Consider the following 17798-nt stretch of genomic DNA (forward strand, 5'->3'; position numbering starts at 1 on the left):
ACAAATTAATGCATTTCTTTGTCTTTTTGTCAATAATATCTATGTAATATAATGAATAGAATCGTTTACTTGCCGGCATTTGTGCAATTATAGAGTCTGTAAAGAGCTATTATCTTGTGAGTTTTAAATTGTTTTTATCATTTCCGGTGGCGAAACGTTTGCTTCGAAAATAAAACTCGCACGTAGGCATCTACTAAATGCTGGTTATCCCGAAAACAAGCTCCGGACACCCCCATTTTTCTTCTCATATTTGGAATCAGCATAAAATTTCACTTTAAGAGGATGTAGTTTAAAAAAAAGTTTAAATTGTTTTCCAAAGGTAGCCAGTCACCTTAACTAAACCTCTGGAGGCTGGAGGGACATTAAATCACTATACATCCGAAATGTCATACTATTACTTTTATAATATCAAGATTACCGAGTATGGTAAATTAAAATATAATCTACTTTGGTTAACCTAATGTGGCCTTAATTACGGATTTTTTTCAAAAAGTCTTGATTATCGCTTACTCTAGGGAATCGTGAGCATGAGCCATTTGTAACTTCAAAAAAATATTGCTATTGATGGGTTGCAAGCATTCCCAAGAGAGTCAAAAGACAAAGACATGGCGGCCATTGTGGTGCCGTTAACAATGGATGCTAATGAGAAATCTTTTGTGAAATGGCACCAACATGGCCGCGATGACGTAACGTGCAATCGAAGAATTGCTAGGGGTGAACTACTCATCAAGTAGTATAGGGAATGGGGGTTCTAGCGCAGTGACCACACGAGGATTTCCCGTTTAAAGTCACTAACCCGTGTTTGCGTAGCCCTCATTCCCTATGAGACCCCCAGGATTACCCGTGGGGGTAACAGCGCACTCGAAATATGTTACTTTACGCCAGGATTACCCGTGAGGGCAACAGCGCACTCGAAATATGTTACTTTACGCCAGGATTACCCGTTAGGGAATGGGGGTTCCAGCGCAATCTCAACACGGGCAAGACCCGTGTCAAAAATCCACCTACGGACGACCCCCACTCCAAGTGTGGTTGAGGGCAACAGCGCACTTAAATATGTTAGTCTATATATGGAGTGCGAAGAATGTAAGAGAACTTTTAAGAAAGAAGCGGATTTGAAAAAGCATTTGAAAATGAAGACGAAGTGTATGAGCAGTTATGATTGTGGATGTGGTAAGAAGTTTGAGACTAAGGTTAAATTGTTTTGGCATTGTCAGGACTGTGAGTACGACTACGACGACCTAAAAAGTGCTTGGTATTAGGTATAAAATATTTCCTATTATATAGATGGAATCCCAAAGCAACTTCAGCACGGTGTCAATACCCGGTAACGGTGAGATTGACGTTAGACAGTTTTGGCGTCAGTCAGAAAGGAAGGTTAAAAGGACTCTCCGAAAAGGTATAGAAGAATTAGGAGCCCTGAAAGCGAGCATAATGGTAGAAGTAAATTTGTCAAAAGACGAGGTAATGACGACAGCAATGTTGCGATCAAAGTCGTTAGTGATATTAGAATCCACGAATCTGGATAGGTCACTCAGTGAAGCCTTAGAAGCAATAATGGAGTCGCTGTCTAACTACACGAAAGAAGGATCGGGTTGGACAGTAGAGGAGGTTGAAGGAATAGAGATAAGTATAGCCAGGTACGTACCCATACGAGGGGGGAGTTACGTACCGCTACCAACGTGGGTAGAAAGGAAGAAGGCTATTGTAAACGTGAAGAATGAAGACGATCGATGCTTTATGTGGGCAATCAGGTCTGCACTGTATCCAGCAGAGAAGGATCCCTGTAGGACAAGTAAGTATCCCACAGATGATTTAGAGTGGGATGGTGTGGAATTTCCCATGCAGTTGATAGACATCCCCATATTTGAGGAAATAAACGATCTAGCAATTAACGTTTACGGAGTCAGAGAGCAGACGATAGTACCGTTAGTTCTGTCAAAAAGTAAAGGAGAGCGCGTACATTTATTCTACCACGGCGGACACTACTCATGGGTTAAACACATTAGCAGACTATTCTACAGACATACTAAGCACAAAGGCAAAAAGTACTTCTGCGACTGCTGCTTGCTGTCATTTACATCCTTAAATACCCTAAAGAAACACGATGAGATCTGCCGCGGAGTCGAAGAAGTGGCGCAACGGATCCAGATACCCACCAACAAAGAGCTTTCATACGCAGACCATCAAAAGCAGATGCAGGTGCCTTACGTGATATATGCAGACTTTGAAGCGTTGATAACTAAGGAAGAGCAGAAAAGTGGTGCCACGAATAAGGTGGGATTACACGAGATCTGCTCCTTTGGTTACATAGTAGTCAGATCAGACGGTAAAGCAAACCCTCCTGTGATTTACCGAGGTAAGAACGCAGCTAATGAGTTTCTAGAAGCATTGCGAGAAGAGGAGGGGGAGATTAGAGAACAATTAAGACGTCCAAAGAAGATGGAATTTACCAAAGAGAACCAGGAGGCTTTTAACAAGGCAAAAAAATGCCACATTTGTCAACATACGCTTCTTCAGTTTGGAAGACGAGCCAAGAAAGCGTGGGATGAAGATGGAAAGTATCTAGGAGAAGCTCATTTTAAATGCGGGAAGTATGCTAAGAAAGGTGAGAAGCCGGGAAAGCCCTCCACGCACTGCATTCACTGCCACAAAGCATTTGTTGAGGATTTCTATGTGGATAAGGTTAGGGATCACTGCCACATCACGGGTAAATACAGAGGAGCGGCTCATTGGAAATGCAATATAAACTTCAAAGTAAATCCAGACATGGAGATTCCGGTGTTCTTTCACAACCTCCGCGGTTACGACTCCCATTTGCTACTACAAGGAACAGACGGCTCCGACGTCAAATGCATACCCAACAACAAAGAGCGCTACATGTCCGTAACTGTGGGTAAGCTAAAGTTCTTAGATTCGCAGCAGTTTATGGCGGACTCCTTAGCAAACCTCGTAAAGTATAACACCAACTTTCCCATTTCCAGTCAATATGGCGCGGAAAGGAAAGGAGTCTACCCATACGAATACATGGATTCCTGGGATCGATTCAAAGAGTCCCTACCACCCAAAGATCGCTTCTACAGCACCCTAAACGAGTCCGGCATAAAGGATGAGGAGTACCAGCATGCGTTAGACGTGTGGGAAAAGTACTCCTGTGAGAACATGGGGGACTACCACGACATCTACCTAAGGTCTGACGTAGTGCTGCTTGCAGATGTTTTCCAAAGCTTCAGAAAGATGGCTATGGAATATTACGGATTGGATCCCGCTAATTTCTACACGGCTCCTGGGCTCAGCTGGAGTGCTTTGTTAAAGAAGACAAATGCGCAGTTGGATCTCCTAACGGAATACGACATGTATCGGTTTATGGAAGACGGTATTCGTGGCGGCGTATGCGGGCCCAGCCGACGTTACGCCCGCGCAAACAACCCCTTAGTAGAGCACGACCCAGAGAAACCAACCACATACATTTACTACCTGGATGCGAATAACCTTTATGGTTGGGCAATGTCACAGTACCTACCTGTGAGAGACTTCGAATGGGATCCAGTGAAGCCGATAGACTTCTACATGCAGGTAGGAAAGGAGGAAGACAAGGGTTACGTTTTAGAAGTGGATCTGGAGTACCCAGAGCGCCTGCACGACGAACACAATGAGTTCCCCTTAGCACCAGAAGCGATAGAGATACCATTTAAGCAGCTAAGTCCGCTGCAAAAGCAAATGTGCCCTGGCTACAAACCGTACAGGAAACTAACTATGAACCTGATGGATAAGAAGAAGTATGTGGTACATTACCGCAACCTGCAGTTCTACGTGCGACACGGAATGCGCGTAGAGAAGATCCACAGAGTCCTAAAATTCACGCAGGAACCCTGGATGCGCCCCTACATTGACTTTAACACGCAAAAGCGTACCGCAGCGAAAAATGACTTCGAGAAAAACCTCTTCAAACTGATGAACAACAGCGTGTTCGGAAAGACAATGGAGAACATCCGCAAGCGCGTAAGCGTAAAAATAGTCAGCACCAAAGAGGAAGCACAAGCATACGTGTCACAGCCAGGCTTCGTTAGATACGTAGAAATGCTGAACTTCTACGTGATTCACATGAAAAGGGCAAACCTCTTACTAAACAAGCCCGTTTACACAGGCTTTACGGTGCTGGATCTATCGAAGCTGCTTATGTACGAGTTCTACTACGATAAGCTTAAGCCAAAGTACGGAGACCGCTGTCGCCTCCTGTACACAGACACCGACTCCCTAATTCTAGAAGTGCAAACGGAAGACGTTTACAAAGACTGCCTCCCCGACATAGACGAGTACGACACCAGCGGTTACCCGAAGGAGCACTTCCTTTACTCTGCGAAGAATAAGAAGGTAATTGGGAAGATGAAAGACGAAATGTTAGGAAAACCCATAGTAGAGTACGTGGGTCTGAAACCAAAGATGTACAGCGTGCTAAAGTTAGACGGCGTAGAAAAGAAAGCTAAAGGCGTAAAAAAGTACGTGGTTAAGAAGGACATTACGCACGAGTCCTACCTCAACGTATTACGAACACGTAAGGAACAGCGGCATAAGATGAACAGCCTGCGCAGCTATGGTCATCAGATACATAACGTCACGCAGGAGAAGGTGTCGCTGTCTGCATTTGACGGTAAGCGATGGATGTGTGATGACGGAGTGCATACGATAGCATTCGGACATCACACGATAAGCAGTTCTTCCATGACGAACCCACGTGTGGGGCCATCGTGAAGATAATACAAGATGGGCTGACCCTTCTTAGCTATTACGCTTCGGATCTGGTAAGTTTCCAAAGACCAATTAGGATCCGTAGCTCTTTTGGATCCTCCTTCTAATTCACCCGGTCCGTAGAGATATCGGACTGTGACATTACCTAATTTTTTTTCATGGGGGAAGACCGCCCTCGAACTTCTGACGTAGGACTTGTGTTCCACGTGTTTCTTTTTTATGGCATCCTTGGGTTTCATTCCCGTAGCCCTGGCCGCCTCGTTGTTCAAAGCCGCGATGACCTGGGGGAGCCGCTGTGTCCATTCTCTGTTGCGTTTGGAGGGATCTTCCAGCTCTTTCCAATACTGGTACCCAAAGAGACGCTCGGCCAAGGTCTTGTTGAATCTTTCGACAATGCTCTGACCCCTGTGGTACTCAGCTTCGGCTCTTCTAATCTTAGTGTCGTGGTCTTTCAGGGTCTTAGTAACCACGCCCATGAACTCTGTCCCCGCATCCACTTGCAGCAGCTTGGGCCATTTCAAGACGCGCTTATAAATCCTACCTAGGGCTTCTGCGACTTCCCCAGAATCCTTGCTGGTTATGGGTTCGGCGTCCTTGTATCTGCTTGCGATATCAACTACGGTCAAAGCGTATCTATAGGTCTTTTTTCTCACCTTATCGTGCGGTAAGAAGAGCAAGTCCGCCTGATGAACTTCATTAGGGGTATTTACGGTAAAGCTGGGCCTGGGAATGTACTTAGGCACGGGAAGATAAACCTGCCAGAGGGTTTGTTTTCTTAGCCAGTTCTTAGCCGTTTCATCTGATACCCTGGCCGCGGTCGCGAGTTTCTTGATGGCCGACGCTCCTTTCCAATAGCCTTCAGGCCCATAGTAAATCCTCTTGAGTTTATCCTCTACGCGGCCCATTATATAAATTTGATTCAAGCGAAGGATAGGACAAGATTGATCTTGCGTCCGTTAAAATCCACCGTCTTTCCGTCCACCTTAATGGTGATGTTTATGCTTTCTACCAAATTAGACAAATCATAGCTCAAAGAAATGGGAGTGTATTCTACCAGGTCAAATGGATTACCTTTAGGTAGAAACTTGGACATAAGAGAAGACTTTTCTCCATTGTTGTAACTATGGACTAAATCGCAATAGACTTCGTAAGAGGATGCGACTTTCCATTTCACAGGTATGGCTGTGTTGGTAATCGTCTTGCCTGAGGCACATAATAAAGATCCCAATGGGTCAGACTTTCCAAAAGTCATTGAATAATTTGACATATTATGTTTGAGGGTCATTTCGTGCGGCAATCCTGTGGTGAGAGTATAACCGTGTTTTGCTAATTCCTTGGCCAGTGTGATTGGTGTATAATGTCCATCGGGCAGCAATACGGCTTGATAGTTAGATCCTCCTGTATGCTCAGTGACTATGCCCCTAATCAGGTTATACCAAGAATTGTACAAAGAGCAACTTATGAGCCGAACCTTATGGGCTTTAATGGGGGGATTCAAATAAGTGGTAAAGTTATTTTTATCGCTTTCCAAAAAGACGATCATTATATTAGATACGCCAAAGCCACGCCTCCCGCCAGCCCTGCGACTCCTACAAAGACCAATTCATTGTCTTTTTGTTTCTTAGAAGGCTGGTAGTAATTCTTGAACTGAGGCTTTCTCATTCTAAAGTCGGGGTGCGCCTGCGCATAGAGCTTAAAGGCGTAGTCTGTGTTTTCGAAGTTCTTATCCGCCTGCATTTTGTCTTGGTAGTTCTTATCCAACCAATCCCTGTAAGCTTGTCTTTTTTCATTCCAAGCTGCCACGTCCCGCTGATATTTCTCCAGCGCTAAGTCGTGTCTTTTCCTTTCGGCGTTAGATTCTGCGTTTTTATCACCGCTAACTAATCTATCCAGATATCTACCACCATAATTAGCCCCTGTAAATGCTAAAGCTGCAATAACTCCACCTGCGACTAAGCTAACCATTATATGTTAGGTAGGTACTTTTCCTTCCGTAGGTAATCCTTTACCATGATAGCCCCGCCTACGGCAGCGGTCATTTTAGCAAAATTAGCGAAGCTCTTGCTTGGGTCTTCAGTAAAGTCTTCTTTGAGCACTTTCTTACCAACCCAACCAATACCCGCAACAATGGAAGTAATGATAGCTGCTTCTTCAACAGTTTTCAATAACGCGGTTGACATTATATTACAAAGCGAGAAGGAAAATCTAGGTCGCCGCGGGTGATAAATTTACTCCATTTCAGGGATCTTACTTTTTCTAACCTCCACAGGTGCGTGCACGGGCGCGTGATATGTTGGTGGTTCTACTTTTGGCTTTGCTGCCCGCCATTGTAAGTAAAGGCTGCCTGCTGCTATAGCAACTCCTAACGCGCCAATGACGTATCCCGGATTAATAAAGGATTCCTCTTCTTTTTCCTCCACCTTTTCTTCTTTTTTGGCTTTGTTCTTTTTATTCATCTCCGCGAGCTTCTTTCCGGCAGCGACTCTGCCTGGAGATTTAGCCTTGGTAATCTTGGTATCTTCTACGGGTGGTTGTTCTTCGGTGCCACTCATCTTATATTAAGGGACTTGAAGGACTTGACAAGTAACTTGATGACGACTTGACAATGACTTACGGACGACTTGACAACGACTTGACTAAGTACTTGAGGCGACTTGACAACGACTTGACTAAGTACTTGAGGTGACTTGACAACGACTTGACTAAGTACTTGAGGCGACTTGACAACGACTTGACTAAGTACTTGAGGCGACTTGACAACGACTTGACTAAGTACTTGAGGCGACTTGATCAGGTACCTCAGCAAGTGCTGCCTGGAAGACCTTTTCGACTTCTCTGTCCTTCTTGAAGTCCTTCCAAGATGTTCCAAAGGAACCTAGTACCTCCTTCAAGTCGACATGCTGAGCTACGTGAAGTGCCGCAGAGGCGACTGCCATTAACTTACCGCACTTCAAAGACAACCACCCGCAGGTTATCTTAAGTTCTTGGGATATGACATAGTCATCTCTTATGTCCTTCTGTAGTTGCTCCACGTCGTCTATGGGCAGTGCAAGTCCAAGCAATTTAGTCGCAAGTCGGATAGCGGAGTCTGCTACGGCGTCCGTGGTCTTACTTGCAAGGGCGGCCTCGTACCTCTTATGGAACTTCTTAACTTCCTCTTCTGACAACTTATTAACTTGCTCATGGGTAAGTTCCTTGCCTATCATTTCTTTACACTTCCCCGAAGACACGAGGATGTTAAGTTGTTCCTTAAGGTTACTTTCGTCTAACTGCGCGGGGACTTCATCTAAGAGCTGCTCAATGTCCATATATGTTAATGGAATACGGAAACCTCAAAGAGAAGATCATCTTGGAATGTTGGTGCGTTTTTAAATGCCGCATGTATTCGTGTAACTGTTCCTTGGATATCTCACCGCCGTAGTCGCTTAAGATGGTTTCCAGGTCAGACTTACTTGGAGTATAAAATACTACGAGAGAGCCTATGTTTTCCCTGAAGGGCTTAGAGACACTGGTAAGCTGCTGGGAAAGCAACCAAACGCTGATATTGTCGTGTCTACCGCTGAAGGCGAGCTTAACGAGCTCGGAGGTGCGCTTTTTTACGTCGTCCCCGCAGGCAATGTCATCCAATATGAGGAGCGTCTGCGTATCTTTAGGGAATTGCTTATGCCAGAACTTCAAATGGCTGGATAACTCGTTAGGGTCTAAGATATCTACAAAGAAGTCGTCGTCTTTCACTCCTATGCCCGTCCAGGTGCGGTTATTCACGTAGGTGGGGCATAATAGCACGATGTAGTCGAAGCGGTATCTAAAGGGTCCTAATAGCTGCTCCACGACGAACTGGGTCTTTCCGCAGCCGGTGGGTCCTACTATCAGAGCATTGCAGGGAATATGGTTCGGATCCATTATATATACGATGGACCCAGTGGACGCAGTAAGAAGGATTGCCACCGACGCAAAAGATAAAAGAGACACCATAGAAATGCAAAGGGAGGAGATCGATCGGCTGAAAGAGCGCGTGCAGGAATTGTACGATGAAATGTGCGGTCTGAAGCGCGCAGAACGGTTTGGTGCGCTGATAACTATGGCAATGTGGGCTAAGGAGTCCGTTAAGGACTTTATGCGATATCCCCTGTAGAATGTTGACGTTTAGGTTAAATCTTTGTTAAGGATGCCTGGAAACTATTTCAAAGAGTGTCTCAGAATGTTGACAATAAGGTTAAATCTTTGTTAAGGATGCCTGGAAACTATTTCAAAGAGTGTCTCAGAATGTTGACGTTTAGGTTAAATCTTTGTTAAGGATGCCTGGAAACTATTTCAAAGAGTGTCTCAGAATGTTGACGTTTAGGTTAAATCTTTGTTAAGGATGTTAAATGGAGGCTAAGATATTGTTAAGTATATATGGACTGCTTGTTGTGTAAGAAGGTGTTCAGCACCAAACAAAGACTTCAATACCACGTTCGTCGCGGCGTTTGTACGAAGAAACCCCTTAGCCGCGCTTGTAAGGATTGCGGTAAGGAATTCAGCACCGTTCAAAAGATGCAACAACATCAGGATAAACGCATTTGTGGGCTTTGTAAGGACTGTAATAAGGAATTCCACAACCCCTTCGAAATGCAGCAGCATCTGAAAAGGGGCGTCTGTAATCGAACCAGACAGTGTAGTTTCTGTAATAAGATACTTAGTAGTCGTCAACGTTTACAGACGCACCGGAGAACGCATGATTATAGGTTTCTCTCCCGCGCTTACGACTTGGAAGGCGTGGATTGCTACCAATGTGCGGATTTGATGTGTCGCTGCCCGCATAAAGAGGATTACTTAAGGAATCGCATAGATTACCATAAGAAGATAGTCCGTACTTTCCCCTCTTTCGAACGCGCAGAAGGCGTTCCGTGGACTAAAAGGGAGTATTGGAGGCAGGAGTGCGATCGTTGTGGTTGTGTCAGAGAAGAGGAACATATCTTCAACTGTCTTAACAAAGATTTAACCTAAACGTCAACATTCTAAGACACTTTTGAAATAGTTTCCGGGGTGTCTTAACAAAGATTTAACCTTATTGTTAACATTCTGAGACACTCTTTGAAATAGTTTCCGGGGTGTCTTAACAAAGATTTAACCTAAACGTCAACATTCTAAGACACTTTTGAAATAGTTTCCGGGGTGTCTTAACAAAGATTTAACCTTATTGTTAACATTCTGAGACACTTTTGAAATAGCATTTCTTGGGGCCTTTAATAGTAAGGTAGGGTTTGCGCAAAGAGTCTCAAATCCCATCCTTATTTTTATTCATTAATAACAATAAATAAAAATAAGGACCCCTTTTAAAGGTATATGCTAGCGCAGCTGCCTTTCTGGGAGGCATTCTAATTACCCTTTCAATATATGGACTGTATTACTTGCGAACTACCTGCCGACTGCATTACCCCTCGTAAGCCGCCGCGTAAAAAATACACCTGCCTTCATTGCGACAGGGTATTCTCCGAAGGATCCTTTGTGGGGCATTGGTGCTCCGCGGATCCTAAAGCGCAGCGGACTTTAGCAGACGCGCTTAACTACAAAGAGGAGATGGAGTGACTGTTCTTTCAATGTCAAACTTCCATCGGCCATTTACCTTACCATAGCTGCGTAAGTGGGTGAATTCCTCGCCCTGAATTACGTACCGCACGCAATCCGGCGCCCAAAGGGAATATTCCTTGCCTTCTAAGTCTTTGAGGACTAACCGTAAACGGTCGATGTCTTCGAAGACGACGTAATTTTTTATTTCGTATGCTTTACCGTGGACAAGATCACGCCAGTGAGTCAAGCTGAGCTTCATTATACCTATGGAATATTTTTAGGTGCGTTTTCAAAGTGTCGTAGGATTTGAACCGCTTTACGCAGCCCTTACAGGGAATACGAATGCCGTCCGCATAATCCATGAGGGCACGACAGATGACGTCGTAATCGTTGCTAACCATAGTTAGGTAACCATTTACATCAAGCTGCGCAATTTTTTTGGATTGCTTCGCGGATAAGACGCCGTTTCCTTTTGGGGTTTTCAACTCAATACACAACCCGCGGTATTTCTTGTGGGCGTTAAGGATTAAAAGGTCTGGCTGGCCGGCTTGGTAGCCTTTTCGCCAGCAGGTTATTCGCTTGCTGTCTGAATCTTGAAGTTCGCCAAGACCCGGCGCTATGATGAATTCAGGGTAAAACCTACGTATGTAGTCGACTACCTTCGCGTGTAGGTCGGCTTCATTTTCGATCTTAAATACTAACTTGTTTGGGCCGTCGAAGCGCTTGTTCATCGCATATTTACCCGTCTTTCTCAACGCGGGTAGGACTTCTTCGAGGACCCAATCTTGGAATTCTTCTGCCTTTGCCATCTTCGAGGAGAATATCAACTGATACAATCCGGATTCGTTCACATACAGGGAATGTGGGTGTGAATTGGAAGGGAGGCGATTCACCTCCATTCTAAGTTCGCTAAGCCTTACCTTGTATTTATCGCGAACGTGCACCTTAATTGCATCTTTTGGGCGTTCGTAGCCCAATGCGGCCGCTACTTCCTTTGCTTTGAAGTACAATTTATCGCCTTGCACGACTTGCAGTTTCGTACCGTTGCTTTCAAATACGCGAAGCATTGTATATTCAAGAAATATTTTAACATTGACGACTTCATTCCTCAGCCGTCCTAGTAGGCAACGCTTTTCAATTGGTTCATTTCTACGCTTAACTGCGCGTCAGACACGACGAAGACGTAGCAGTTTATTTTATCACCGTCGCCCGCGGAGGCATTCTTGGTGCGTTTGATCTCCAATGTTATGCCATCCTGCGTATTTACTAGACGGAGGCCTTGACCATGTAGGTCTTCGTCGTTAATGGTGCGCATGTCAATCCATAACGCATACTTATCCTTAAAGAATTCCTCAGGGCTAATTTGGTCGCCAAACTTGCGCATGGCCTCTCTGTACACGTCTGCGGGCTTTATCCCCTGGGAGTAGACCTTGTTTGGAACGCCGTTTATGTTGACCCCCACGTTAGTAATGTTGGGGTTGTGAAAGGCCTCGGAGTCGCGCTTACCGGCTTCGTAGGGTTTGGCAAACACCAACATCAGCCCCGTGAGACTTCTTCGGGGGAGGTTAATGCTTTGGTTGATAACCTCATCCGTCTTATCCAGGAAGCTGAACGTCTTATACATCACTACGTGGTCGTAAAGGAATGCCTTGCCGGAGCTGTATTCCATGCCAGCGCTACGGGCCAGCTCTTCGCTGTATACCGTTTCGTACTGTAGCTCTAAGTTGGTAATAGAGTATGGGGTTGTTGTGGTAAGTGCAGTGCTTAGCCCACCAATGATGTTATTAGCATCTGCTAAAGTTACTTCAAACTGCAGTTCGGCAAGCTGTCTTGGGTAATACACACCGTGATTCGTGATTACTTCAAAGTCTAATGGTATGACATACTTACTACCATAGGCTGTCTTTATTCGCTTTGCGTCTGCTACTGCGGTTTCTCCGCTGCCGTCAGTAGGTTGCGTTTTCGTAGGTGTGCGGACCTTACGTAGAATGACACTACCAATTCCTTGTTCTATCCTTTGCGCGCGGTCAAAGGCTGTCAACCATAGATCCTTATAGGTGGTATACAGATCGTACCTATTCAAATCTAATAGCGATTCCCCGGCGAACTTTACGCGCATCTTAGAAACAATGTTGCGACCCACGTTGTTAACGATAATCCTTTCATCTGTGGGGCTTGACTGTACCGCTAGGTCAAACCTCAAAGCCAAGGTGCCAGGAACTAAGACTAGGTTATCCGTTAGGCGGGGCACGCCTACGTACAGGGTTTCCCCTGGCTTTGCGCTACTGGGGGTAAAGGTGACCCGGTGAAAGGTGCGTTCCGCTTTCAGCCCGCCAACCTGCTTAGGTAATACGTTGGGATTTAACTTTGAGCTTATCATATATAATGGAAGTAGAAGGAACGGATTTTGACCCCCTTACCGAAGAAGGCCAAGTAGACATTAACGACGAAGAATACGAGTCTTTACTTCCTGATGACAACGTTGACGGGCGGGGCCTTTTTGACAAGCTAAGACGCAAATATGGCAGCAGGGCCCGCGAGGCCTGGCGTTCCTTAGAGGATAAGTGGCAATCAAGGAACCCAGGGCGACCTATTCCAGAATATTTGGAATTGCAAAACTTGGATTCCACGGACCTAAGAACTGAAATGCTAAGGGGGCTTTTAGACGACGTAAGGGAGAAATTTCCAAATGTGGACTTGACCCGCCTTAATTTCCAAACCGGAGATAAGGGGCAAATTCAAATCCAGTATCAAGGAAGGGATAAGTGGTATAATCTCTACCAAAGGAGAGACTCCGACAGGCTCACCAGTAATCTCCCAAAAGAAATCAAAGACGCATTAGGAAGGCCTAATTTGGTGGAAAGACTAAGAGAAAACGATGAAAACACCAGCGAAGCCTTTGAAAAGTTCAAGACCCTAATGCAGCGGCAACAAAAAGGCATCGAAGCGATAAGGGAAGTCGAAGGACTAAAGGAAACAATGGAGGAAAGGGAGGCAGAATACATGCGACAAAACCGACTACTCCTCGATGCTCAAAAGAGAGAACTTAACGATAAAAACCAAAGAATAATAGAAATGAGAGAACAAACAGACAAAGCCCTACGCGATAGGGACCAAGCCCAAAAGGCCTTCGAACTTGCCCTGCAAGACCTAGACATAAGCAAGGAAGAAGCTAAGAACTTACGTACCACCATAGCTGGCTCTTTAGAGGAACGGCGGCGGTTGGTTGCCGAAATTAACACTAAGGAAGAACAAATCCGGCAAAGAGATCAGGCTATTGAAGACCTGGAGGGACAAATAGAGCGGCAGCAGGAAATAATCAATGACCAAACTCGTCCCGAAGAGGAAAGGGAGGCAGCACAAAGGGAATTAGAAGCCCTCCAGGAAAGAGTCGCGGAATTACAAGCGCAAAAGGACAACCTGGAAAGAGAATTGGGGCTTACCACCAAGGAAAAGGTAAAAAGAGCCCTTTTGAAGTATGGCGTTCCACTGGCATTTGCGGTCGCTATTTCGAGCGTAGTAGGAGTTATCCTATCCACGCTTAAGGCTACGGGCGCGGGCGTAAAGAAATTAGGCAATGGGCTGACGGACTTGGGAAAAAAGATGGCAGCCGGTCTTCCTGGGCTGCTGGGTAGCGTTCTTGGCCTGGCGCTTAGGGCCGGCGACGAACTGTTAAAGTTCGTGGGCAACAACATTTGGATATTAGTCGTAGCTATTGGAGTGGTACTCCTGAAGAAGATGAAGGGTTAATCTTATCCTCGTGTATTACTGGTGGCTTATCGTCGTCGGGCGCCCGAGGCGTTCTCGACTGGGGATAAGTAAAGATAGTATTCGCACCGCCTTGATAATGCGGAACTAGCGGCAGCACGCTCATGGTGCTAATGGGCTTATGATTCCAAGTGGCATCCGTCGAAGGGTTAACAGTCGGGGCGGCATTTATTCGTATGCGGCCGTTACCATCGCTGGGGCGAACTTGAAGCTTTGCATATTGACAATTAGCTATCATATGGAAAGTTACCGGCGTTATGTCTTCCGCTTGCGGAGGAACGGGCTCCGACGAAAAATGAACTGGATGTCTGGTATTACTTTTTACCCTGTATGGCGGTAATGGGTGGTTATTCTCATCAACGATCCTAAAACCGGCATTGCATGAGTACCCCGCCGAAATACAATAGTGCACATGATCAATCCCAGGCCTCCAACCTCCACCCACAATCCGGCGTCTTGCCACTTGTCGCCCACGTACTCCTTTTCCTCCAGGTAATGGAGAAACCAATCTTCCTTCGCGTGTGGATTCATATATTTCAGCAAATAAATTTGCTTCTAAAGGCTAAGCACCGTAAGAGTGCTAATGGTAGCGTGATTATAAGGTCGATCTCTTTGGTCATGTATGCTATTTATCGTTACTACGCCCGTGTCGTCTACTCTCATTTGCAGCTTTACCTTCCCGTGGCAATCAGCAACCATGTGGAAAGTCCAAACCGAGATGTTTTCGGCGCTGCCGGGGTTGGGCTCTACGGAGAAATGTGTAGGCTCCCTGTTGTTTGTCTTATTTCTCATAGGTTGCAGTATGCCATTGTCATCCAGGAACCTGAAGCCCACGTTGGCGTGACTGCTCGTGCCAATGCAAATACTACAAAGGATTAACTTCTTCCCTGAGTAGTTCAAGTCTACAGCCATGCCCGTGACATCAACCCAAGATGCCTGGTTGTATTTTTTCTCGCCTGTGTAAGTCGTATAGACGCAATCTACTCCAGCTACGTAGGGGTTGTTCATCGCCATATATAATAGCTCAGACCAATGCTTGCAGCGGTTAAGCCGACCTTTAGTAAGTTATGGTCATATTCCTCGGTAACCTTCTTTACTGGTTTCTTTGGTTCGGGTTTTCCTTCATGCGCCTTCTTCGATGGTTTTTCTACCTCTTTTTTTGGTTTCTCTACGAAGTGAGTAATGCCCTTGGTCATGTCAGAGTTCACGTCATTCACCCCAAACTTCATATCCTTAGTAGCTCGCTGCAGCTTGTTGTTATAACCCACGACGGAATTGGTGTTAATAACCAAATTACTCGGCATTAACCAACAACCAGGCGACAAAGCGTAATCCAGTCGCACTTTAGACTGCTGCACCGCTAATTGATATCTCTGCACCGACTTGGATATGTCGTTCTCTATTATTGCTGACTCAAATAAAGTTAGGAATTCTTCTTGCGTTTCCCGCGAAGCACCTTGGGATCCAACGATGGGGCTGCGGGTATTTACCTGCGCTCCTAAGATGCAGTACACAAATGCTTCAATGCTGCGGTTAATCCTGGCTAGGTTCCTTAAACCTTTTCCTTTCATCAACACGAATGGATCCCAAGTGCCGAGGTAGTTCGATTGGATTCTGGTAATTAATGAATTATTGCTCTTATCACCACCCATATCACCGAACTCTAACTCATTACTTGGGTATTCCTGATGCCCATAATCGGCCGGCTTCTCACCGTTGGCACCCCAAACGTAAACGATGCCAAGGCCATGCGTCTTACCCTCTTTGTAACGAAAGTCTCTTTGCTGTGGTTTGAACTCATTAATTAACCTTTCTAGGGCTGCGGCGTTATATCGATTATTCATTGGATTAAATGCCTTATCTCCCGGTAAAGGTACGTTAAGCTCCTTCAACAACCTCCTTACCGTAAAGGCAACGTGAAACCGCATGATCGGAACGTGAAACATATCCGCGGCAACGCCACAACCTTTAGTGGCGGCCCAGACAGCAAAGTTTAACTGCTGCGGCCAATATCGCATATTGGGTCCTGCTAACCATTCCCTGGCCTCTTTACCCGACGTATGCTTTAACATCGTATCCCCATAGATATTCCTTACTACTACATCAAATGATTGCCTACCCACTGAAATCTTCAGGAACGTTACCATCGTTTCAAAGTCGTTTACACCACCTTCAGCATCGTAAAATGGGTAATCTTCCGTGGTTAACAATAAGTTTCTAGGAAAATTGGGCGCTTTATGCACGGGTGCCTCCTTCGTTATTGGCAAATGCTGTGCCTTTTTCCTCTCCTCATGCGGCTCCAAGTCCGTATTGCTGTACATTCTTTCGCCGTTATAGTAAATCCCATCGGGTCTTCTTTCGAACTTACTAGGGTCTGCATGCGGAAACATCTTCCTAAAGGCTCTCCAGTTGGCATAATCCCGGTTGTCGTGATGTGGCTGCTCCTCAATATCATCCCCAAAAGCGTCGTACATTAGTATATATAATGGATGTTATACCTTCAGCACCTCAGTTGTACCCAGATGTTCCCAATTATCACGCTACCACTAAGGATACAGGTCCTAACGAATTAAACGCTGAAAACTTTAGGCTCAACAAAGCAAACTTAATCCTGGCTTACTTGGAAGGGCAAGCGAAACACTACGAAGAGGTCAGGAAAAAGTACGCCAGAGCCCGAAGCATACTACATAAAATCGCGATAACTTCCGGCTCCATGTCCGTGGCGTTAACAGGCACTGGCGTTGCTACTTCGCTTACCGGACCTGGAATAGTCGTTGGCGTTCCTTTGGCCAGCGTTGGAGCCGTCTGCGGCATCGTTTCCGCTGTTACGACAGGCATTATGAAGCAATTGTCCGGTAAGATATCCAAGCACGACACACACATAGCCCTAGCAAGAGCAAAGGCTAACACCATCGCCGACTTAGTCTCCCAAGCTCTGCGGGACCGCCGCATAGACGACACGGAGTTTTCTTTGATCCTCGCGGAGGAAAAGAAATACGGCGAATTAAAGTCGGGCAATAAAAAAACCATCGTGAAAGATCTTTCCGAGGAATCTCGCAAACAGATCTATCAGAAGGCAAAAGAGGAGCTCCAAAGAAAACTCGCTCAGTAGACATCTGCTTTGAAAAGAACGTAGGTGGATTTCGACTGCACATTTCATCTTCTCGGAATCCATTCTAATAGGGGGTGGTTGGGGTCTATTTTGTAAAATATTTCGTAAATTACGTCGGGGTAATAAGGAATATCCTTATCCAGCCGACAGAATAACCACTCGGCCCTTTGCATATCAGAAACCTCGGGAATAGACTTACCGGTAATTTCAGACAAAAGATAGGGAATAGCTTTGTAATATTTCCCTAGCTTTAATTTTTTCAGCGTTTTCCGTAGACTTTGCGGGGTTGGCTCTTCTAAATGGTCTATGATTTTCTTCTTTACTTCGTCGCTTAAATATATCGGATGTAAACCTTGGATATGACTCATCCAGTCCCTGAAGTATTTTAATCTCTTATATGGCGTTTTCTTACGACCTCCATTGGCGTAATACTGCTCTCTGGTAGCATTTGGTACGGCATTACGAATATTCTTACCACACTCGTAACACTGTGCTGACGTGTCGTCTTCTATTTGCATTTTTTTACCACAACAAATATACTTATTTGGCTTAGTAGGTACAAACTTGGGTTTCAAGCACTTTACACAGAAATCATAAGCAAACTCTTTACATTCTT

The sequence above is a fragment of the Actinia tenebrosa genome, unplaced genomic scaffold (genome assembly GCF_029948245.1).
Source record: "Actinia tenebrosa isolate PJP-AT-01 unplaced genomic scaffold, QUT_ActTen_1.0 PGA_scaffold8__29_contigs__length_14323225, whole genome shotgun sequence".
NCBI lineage: Eukaryota > Metazoa > Cnidaria > Anthozoa > Actiniaria > Actiniidae > Actinia > Actinia tenebrosa.